This window comes from Triticum urartu, chromosome 4A (genome assembly GCF_056163025.1).
Source record: "Triticum urartu cultivar PI428250 chromosome 4A, HENAU_Tu73, whole genome shotgun sequence".
NCBI classification, from domain to species: domain Eukaryota; kingdom Viridiplantae; phylum Streptophyta; class Magnoliopsida; order Poales; family Poaceae; genus Triticum; species Triticum urartu.
This window is the reverse complement of record NC_141876.1, coordinates 34,290,973-34,298,016: the sequence shown is the minus strand read 5'-3', so window position 1 is coordinate 34,298,016 and position 7,044 is coordinate 34,290,973. Positions and strand designations below refer to the sequence as shown.

The 7,044-nt window shown below is 51.8% G+C and overlaps 1 non-coding gene across 1 annotated transcript; it reads left to right on the top strand.

Annotated features, from left to right (window-relative positions):
- Positions 1–831: 831 nt before the first annotated feature.
- LOC125529764 (uncharacterized) lies at positions 832–4,690 on the top strand. Its single transcript, XR_015600196.1, has 3 exons — positions 832–2,239; positions 2,802–3,085; positions 4,290–4,690. It is a non-coding gene; the product is annotated as an uncharacterized LOC125529764 (transcript).
- Positions 4,691–7,044: the final 2,354 nt, after the last annotated feature.

The following is a 7,044-nucleotide window of genomic DNA, read 5'->3' as shown; positions in this document are numbered from 1 at the left end:
GCTGCCGCTCTCGGATACAAGATCCACAACAGGTCGCAACCCACCAAGTTCCCACCGCCGCGCCCGCCGACCATCGAACAAAGCCAACCTTGGATACCACCGGTACCACATCAAGGCCTTGCCCAGAGCCTCCACGCCCAACGCGTCTTCGGCCTCCCCCAGCTACGCCAATGAAGAGAGCCACACGGGGGCGCCGCCCCTGAGTCCACACCACCCGTAGCAAAACGGATTTGGGCCCGGGAACCCGTGTCAATTGCCAGGTGGAGCGACCACCGCTCAAATCCCATGGGGCCACCGCCCTAGCATCCCGACTCTATCGCCACGCAGCGCGCCTAGAGGCATCGTTGCGCCACAGCCGAAGGAGTCCTCCTGGAGGTAGGAGGCGAGCCTGCCATCGTCGTTCGCCGATGAGCGAAGCATATGTCCGGCTTCCTCCGGCGGCGACCAGGGTTCGCCCGAGCCGCGTCCCTGGAGGCAACGCGAGCCACGGGTCCAAGTACAATTATGTAGGTGGCTTGATGTATAAAATGGACGCAACTATATTTCTTTGACAAATATATGTGGCATATATGTGTGATATAATTTTATGCACGCATTTATAGTTTTTTGTTTTTGTTTTTTGAGAATAATAACAAGAGGTTCGAGGGTCGACCTCAGTGAGAAACTTCCAACTCTCCTTTTTTTTTTGAGCTCCTAGAGTACACTGCGGTCTACGGGATCAGGTGGCCTGGACTTTGACCCAGCAAAAAGGGCTGGGTTTGGCCTACAACGCAATTAAACCCACCCGGTGGCTGGATTCCAAATTCCCAAGTCCAAACCAGTCCGGTGTCTGTCACTCTCGCCCTAGACCGCAGGCCCACCGCTGTCGCCACACCCCCACCACACCTGCAACGTTTTCGTTGGACGCACCGCCGCGACGTACACTACTGCTACTCCGGTCGCCGTCCCTCCGCCCCAATCAGGCAACCACCCTCCTCAACAACTACCCACCCCACCCCACCCCACCACCACCCCTCGCCCTCCTCCCACGTCCGGCCGCCTCCGCCCTCGCCGGACCAATTGTCGATCCCGCCCCTCGCCCGGCCCGGCGAGGCCTGGCGGCGCAGAGCACCTGACCCGCCGGAGTCATGGTCAGGACGGCGCCCGGGGAAACAGGAGGGTATCCTCATCATCGTCGCCGGCGAGGAGCATCCACGAAGAGGCGGCGGCCCGGGTCGTCGACGGGGTCAACTCCTTCCTCGGCAAGGCAGGCGGGGACCACGTGGCGCGCGCGGCACGGCCAGCTGGCGGGCCCCACGCGTCAGCGGGCGGAACCTCCCTGCGCCTGCGCGTTGGATTCGCCGCCCCTCCGCGTGCGGGGAGCTTATTTAAACGCCCTCCGCCTTGGCTCGGCGCTACAGTGGACGATAACCGCCGCGGCAACAAACATTCCTCCTCCCTCTTTGCCTCTCCCCTCTCCCCCTCGCCCGCTCGCTCGCCGCTCCCCGCGCATGATCCACCTCCTCCTCTAGCCATGTCGCCGCCGTCGCTGCCGCCGTCGTCTTCCGAGGAGGAGGCGTCCCGCGGCAAGCCCGGTTCGGCGAGCGCGATGGCCCCCGGCAGGTCCACCTCGGCGAGCGCGGCGGCCCGCGGGAAGTCCGGTTCGGCGGGCGCGAGGGCCCCCGGCAAGTCCGGTGCGGCGGGTGCGGTGGCCTCCGGCAAGTCGGTCTGGGCCGAGATGGGCGTGGCGCCCTTCCAGGACGGGCAGTACGTGCGGCTCCGCAACCGCGGCCGCGGCGGTTACCTCTGCGCCGACGAGACGGGGCGGGGCGTCTCCATCGACCGCCGCCGCGAGATGGTCAACACGGCGTGGGTCGCGCAGGTCCTGGAGACCGACACCAACTACTTCGTCCTGCTCCGCGGCGCCTACGGCCGCCACCTCGCCGTCACGCGCGCCGAGGCGGGGCCCGGCCACGTCGGCTTCGACGCCGCCCAGTGCGCCTTCGACGAGCCGGAGGACTCCCAGGTCATGTGGTGGACCACCCCGGGGAAGAACGGCAGCGTCGTGCTGCTCCATGGCACGTCGGCCAGGCTCAGCGCGCTCCGGGCCAACGGTCGGTACCGCCGGTGGCACAGGCGCGTCACCGTCGAGGCCATCAACCGCTCCCGCGTCACCTCGATGATGGAGTGGGAGGTTCAGGTCATCCCCATGAGGGTGGAGAGGCCACCGTACCAGCTGCGACCAGGAGGCCCCGATATTGTAAGATCTTGTTCACCCGCACCCTTCTCCCTTGCACAATTCTGGGTGGTCCTGAATAAATTGGAGTGCTTAAGCCTTAGGCTATGGATTATTTCTGACAATGCTGCAACAAGTGCTGCTAAGCTGTCTACACCAGTTCTATAGCGAAATTTTGGGGTTGGTTGCTCAAATAGAACAATGCATGTGGATGTGCGGTCAATTCTTGCTTGAATAACCCAGTAGTTATTGCTGATTACTGCAGCACAGGTCTTGCACCATAAGCTTTCAATTCATGTTGCGTATTGGGTACTTCAGAGGACGATCCCTGCTGAATTATTAGTCTGATGATAATTGGATCCTCTGATGATAGCTACTGCTGTAGTAGTTGGCATTGTGAAATATCGGATTATTTTCATTTCCCTGTAAATGCTTCAATCTGGATAATTGGTGCTGAAGTAGTTCCCTTCATGATTCAGGTGTTAATATTTTGAATTGGTTCATTAGAGGACTGATCATGTTGTGTCATCTCATCTATGCCTTGATTTGTGTCGCCTAAGCGCTTTTCTGCAATTTCCATGAGCAGCCATGGCACCAAGGCTCTGAAGAGACTGTGCCAAGTCAATTGCGTCGTGGCAGATGATAACGGGAGCACGGATGAGCAGGGCAGGGAAGCTCTCACGCTCCATGGCAGGAGTCTGATGGGGCTGGGCAATGAACTGGCGCAGCGGTTGGGCGACGGCCTCAACTTCCAGGACATCACCCTCTGCATTCAGGCAGGCAACCTTGCGCAGCCCACCGTTCTGCTCACCGACCTGCCCCATAGAGACGACCCCGTTGACATCGTGGTGTTCAGAGTTGGCACACCAGGTGAGAACTGCACTCCCATTTTAGTAGTACTCTGCACGTCTGCTCTGCTGTTGGAAGATGGAACTATGCATTTTCTCTTCAGATACAAACGCCACACTAGTGACTAGTCACATGACAAGTCCATGTAACTGAAGAAATTAGGAAGAAACTTGTAAATTAGGATCAAGAATCCAATTGTTCATCTGGTATCTTGAGTTTGGTGTGTAGGTAGCATGTGATATTTCAAACGCTTGATGCGAAAATTCGTGGGATTTATAATGTGTTTGCATAATGTTGTGCACTAATTCCTGTATTAACTTGATGCTACATAAGTACTCTCCTTTGATTTGGAGGAATTTCATAGGAATTTTAGAGGATAGGATTCTTATAGGATTTTTTCCTTTAGAGCCCTTTGGTTCATAAGAATGGATTCCTATTCCTACATAGGATTGATTCCTATCCTCCACATTTCATAGGAAAATAAAAATGAGCCTAGACTCAATGGAAAAATTCCTTTGGTGTCAACCAAATGACATCTCGTTTACTATTCCTACTCATAGGATTTGAGATACATGTCATCTCATTTCCTATAAAATTCCTATTCCTACGATAATCCTATCCTATGAACCAAAAGAGGCACTGTTTTCCATGTTCAATCATCCCGTCTGATACTTTGATATGTGTTGTGTTCGGTCCAAAGCATGTGCTCTCAGTGACAGCAAATATTCAGTTTAGCTGCTGCCTACTGGACTTGTAGTAGTTTAACGTGTGCTGATAGTCAAAGGTATCTAGCTAGCCAGTGTACATAAACAGACGTAAATAAAATGCTGAGTAGCTTATACTTTATGCTGATACAAGCAATCGACGGGCTGAGAACACTCACGTATGAAATGACACCCAGTTTTGTTCCTGTACCCTGAGAAAATATGAACTTGCAGAATCCCATTATATTATCAATGTAAAATCTGATGTTCCTTTCATTCATACTATATGCTGATGTTCTACTTAGACAATCTTAAATGCCAAGCTGTTTCCGAAATAGACTTCTACTTATGTTATCTTCACACATATCCCATTCTATGAGCGCCCATTGTGCTGTGGTTTTGAGGAAAATAGTGTTATATGATAATGTATCAGTGTTCTTCTTTGCACCACGTCCTGAGCATATGACTTCGGTTATCTTGCTTACTGTTTCTGACCTCTGACCTCTATCACTCTGCTCCAGGACATGACCGACTGCTGTTTCCAGATCTTGATGCTGAATAGAAGAGAAGGATAGGATCAGACAAGAATGAATTCTTCCCCTGGACAGTACTGTCAACGCCTCCACAATTTTACAGCAGAGTGATGGCCTGACGAGGATTAGTAGTTTACCTTCTTATCACTGAACAGTTCATACAATACAGTGTGTAGGGTTTCCTCTAGAATAGTCACCCAGTTCCGGAAAAGTGCAGGTTATGCGCGCTTCTTTGCCACTTCACATTTGGAACACTAGGAGACGACGCTATCTGTTTGGTGTTTCTGAAACTTCAGAGAAATTAAACAGTGCTTCTGGCTTGTAGGAACAAAATATGTTGAAAGTGCCTATAGTTGATTTTCCCTGGTTATATATCTGTTATGATATCATTCTCACCTGGGAGTTGTTGGTTGCTTTCTTCAGCAGCATATTTCTCACTTCCAGATTGAGTATTCTGGTACCTTTTGAGAGTAGGAAGTCCCATTTAGTAGCGGAAACGTTGCAGGCTGTGTTAGCATTCAGAAAGCTACTCCCTCTGTAAACTAATATAAGATCGTTTAGGTCACTAAAGTAGTGATCTAAACGATCTTATATTTGTTTAAGGAGTACAATATATGCCTACATATGAGTATATGACCCAGCAAGAATAAAAAACAAAGCATCTATAGCTCTAGAATGAGTGAATCACAATTCTATTTTAGCAGTGCATTCAGCCAAGACTTGTTTTGAACAGGGGCTTAGACTTCACGAATTATTCCGAAAAAGATACTCAGCACATACAGGAGACTCATGATTGCGTAATGTGTAAACATTTCAGCAGAGCAAAAAGTTTCCGAAGGACAGATACACTGCAGAAACGGCCAGTCTAGCAATCACTTTGCAATCTAATAATTATACTAAAGATAATTCTTGACGCTTTGTTAAAGAAAACCAAAGAAAAATACTTATTGCTACATTAGGGCATCCCAACGATGACCCGCAAATTTGCTCCGGCATCCGTCCACAGACAGGGGGGATCACTCCACGGACACTGATGCCGGAGGCGGCCCATCCAACGCTGCCCACATACATCCGACCCCCAATTTGTTTTCTTTAAAGTCCGCACATTCAAATAGCCGCATATATAGTCTAAAATAGCTGAAATCTTCAAATGCAACGGTAGTTCTAATTAAAAAAGTTCAAATATTACAGTCCAACATTGTTGTCCCCCTTGACCGCCCACAGATCAGATCTCCAGTTGCTTGTGAGTTGCTCGATGCTGAATTTGTTGATGCATTTGAACAAACTCTTCAAATGTGATCGGATTTTGGTCGGGAAGTTCGATGGGATCACCTATATTTTCAATTCAATACATGCGGCAACATCCTCACCCTCATCCTCCACGATCATGTTTCCGAGATTGCTAAGAGCCTCTCGGTGTCTGCCATAGTTGGTTCTCTTAGGTGCCGCGGTCCAAACACGTCGACAATGGTAGTTGCAAACCTGACCATGCCATCTCCGCAAGTAGTCGTCCCACGAATCAGCGGCCGTGCCATATGCAAGCATCCATAGTGCGGCCGTGCATTTCTGATAACCAGAGAACCCAATCCTTCCCACGTCATCCTTTTTCAAGTTGAAGTAGTCATCAAAGGACCGGACGCCATGGTACAGACGATCGAAGACATTCTTTGCGCATCTGAAATCGTCGGCAAAAATTGTCGGCGAAGAGGGCATCGGGGGCAAAGTAGTCATCCATCAGCGTCAAATGCCCGCGTGACCGGTTGCGCGTCTGCAAACACGGCCTACATCATCGTCGTCTCATCCGTGTAGTCCACCCCATCAGACGACTCAATATAGTGCTCGTAGATGTTCTCCATATCTGAATTGATTGCTTCAAAGAAGAATGGACAAAAAATTAGCTCAGTCAATTCACCGAACAGTTGCCGGGCATGGTGAGCATCATAGGAGTGGATGGTATCAGAGCGGCGGTCCGAGGAGACGTGTTGAACGGCGGCGGAGGAGAAGCGGCGTGGAGCTGGGGTGTGCCGCTGGAGGTGACGCCCTCATCGAGTTCCGGCAGGGGTGCGGTGTGGCGGTCGGGTTGGCGGAGCGGCGGCGAAGACAAGAGAGGAAAGGTGAGAATAGAAAATGGAAGGATGGAGTCGGGGGTCCGGATGGGGTTTTGGGTGGGTCGGGGGTGTTGGAGTCCTACGTGTCTGCTGTCTGGACTCCCACAAAGCCCCCCCCCCCCGCCCACTTTGTCTCATGTTTGCTGAAAAAAGTATTTCCGAACCGCTCCGGGGACCGACACATGCCCGCTTTGGATGGCTTCCGTGTCCGGACGGTTTGAGGGTCCGCTTTGGAGATGTCCTTAACATAGCAATATGACTAAAAAATAAATTAAGAAGTTTAATTATGGGGCGACTTCCACAAGGGCTTTCTTTAATGCCTTTAGCTAACCCTATCCCCTTCCGCCACGTTCGAGGATGCCGCACCACTGGAACCAAGGAACGTGAGTCGCCACTAGAGAACATCAACCTAAAGAACGCCAACCTCCGCAACTCACAACAATTCTGCATGTTCCGAGCCCCACGCTACCGAGACCCAACACCCGCCTCTCCGCTCACCCGAGCACCCATGACACCCTAGGTGACGCCTCTAGTGAGGGCAGGCCACACCTTGTGCCGCCATAGCCCCATCCAAGCATAATGTAGATTTTCACTCGGGAGAGGGGTGGTGGATCTCAGCAGTGCCCCCAAGGGAG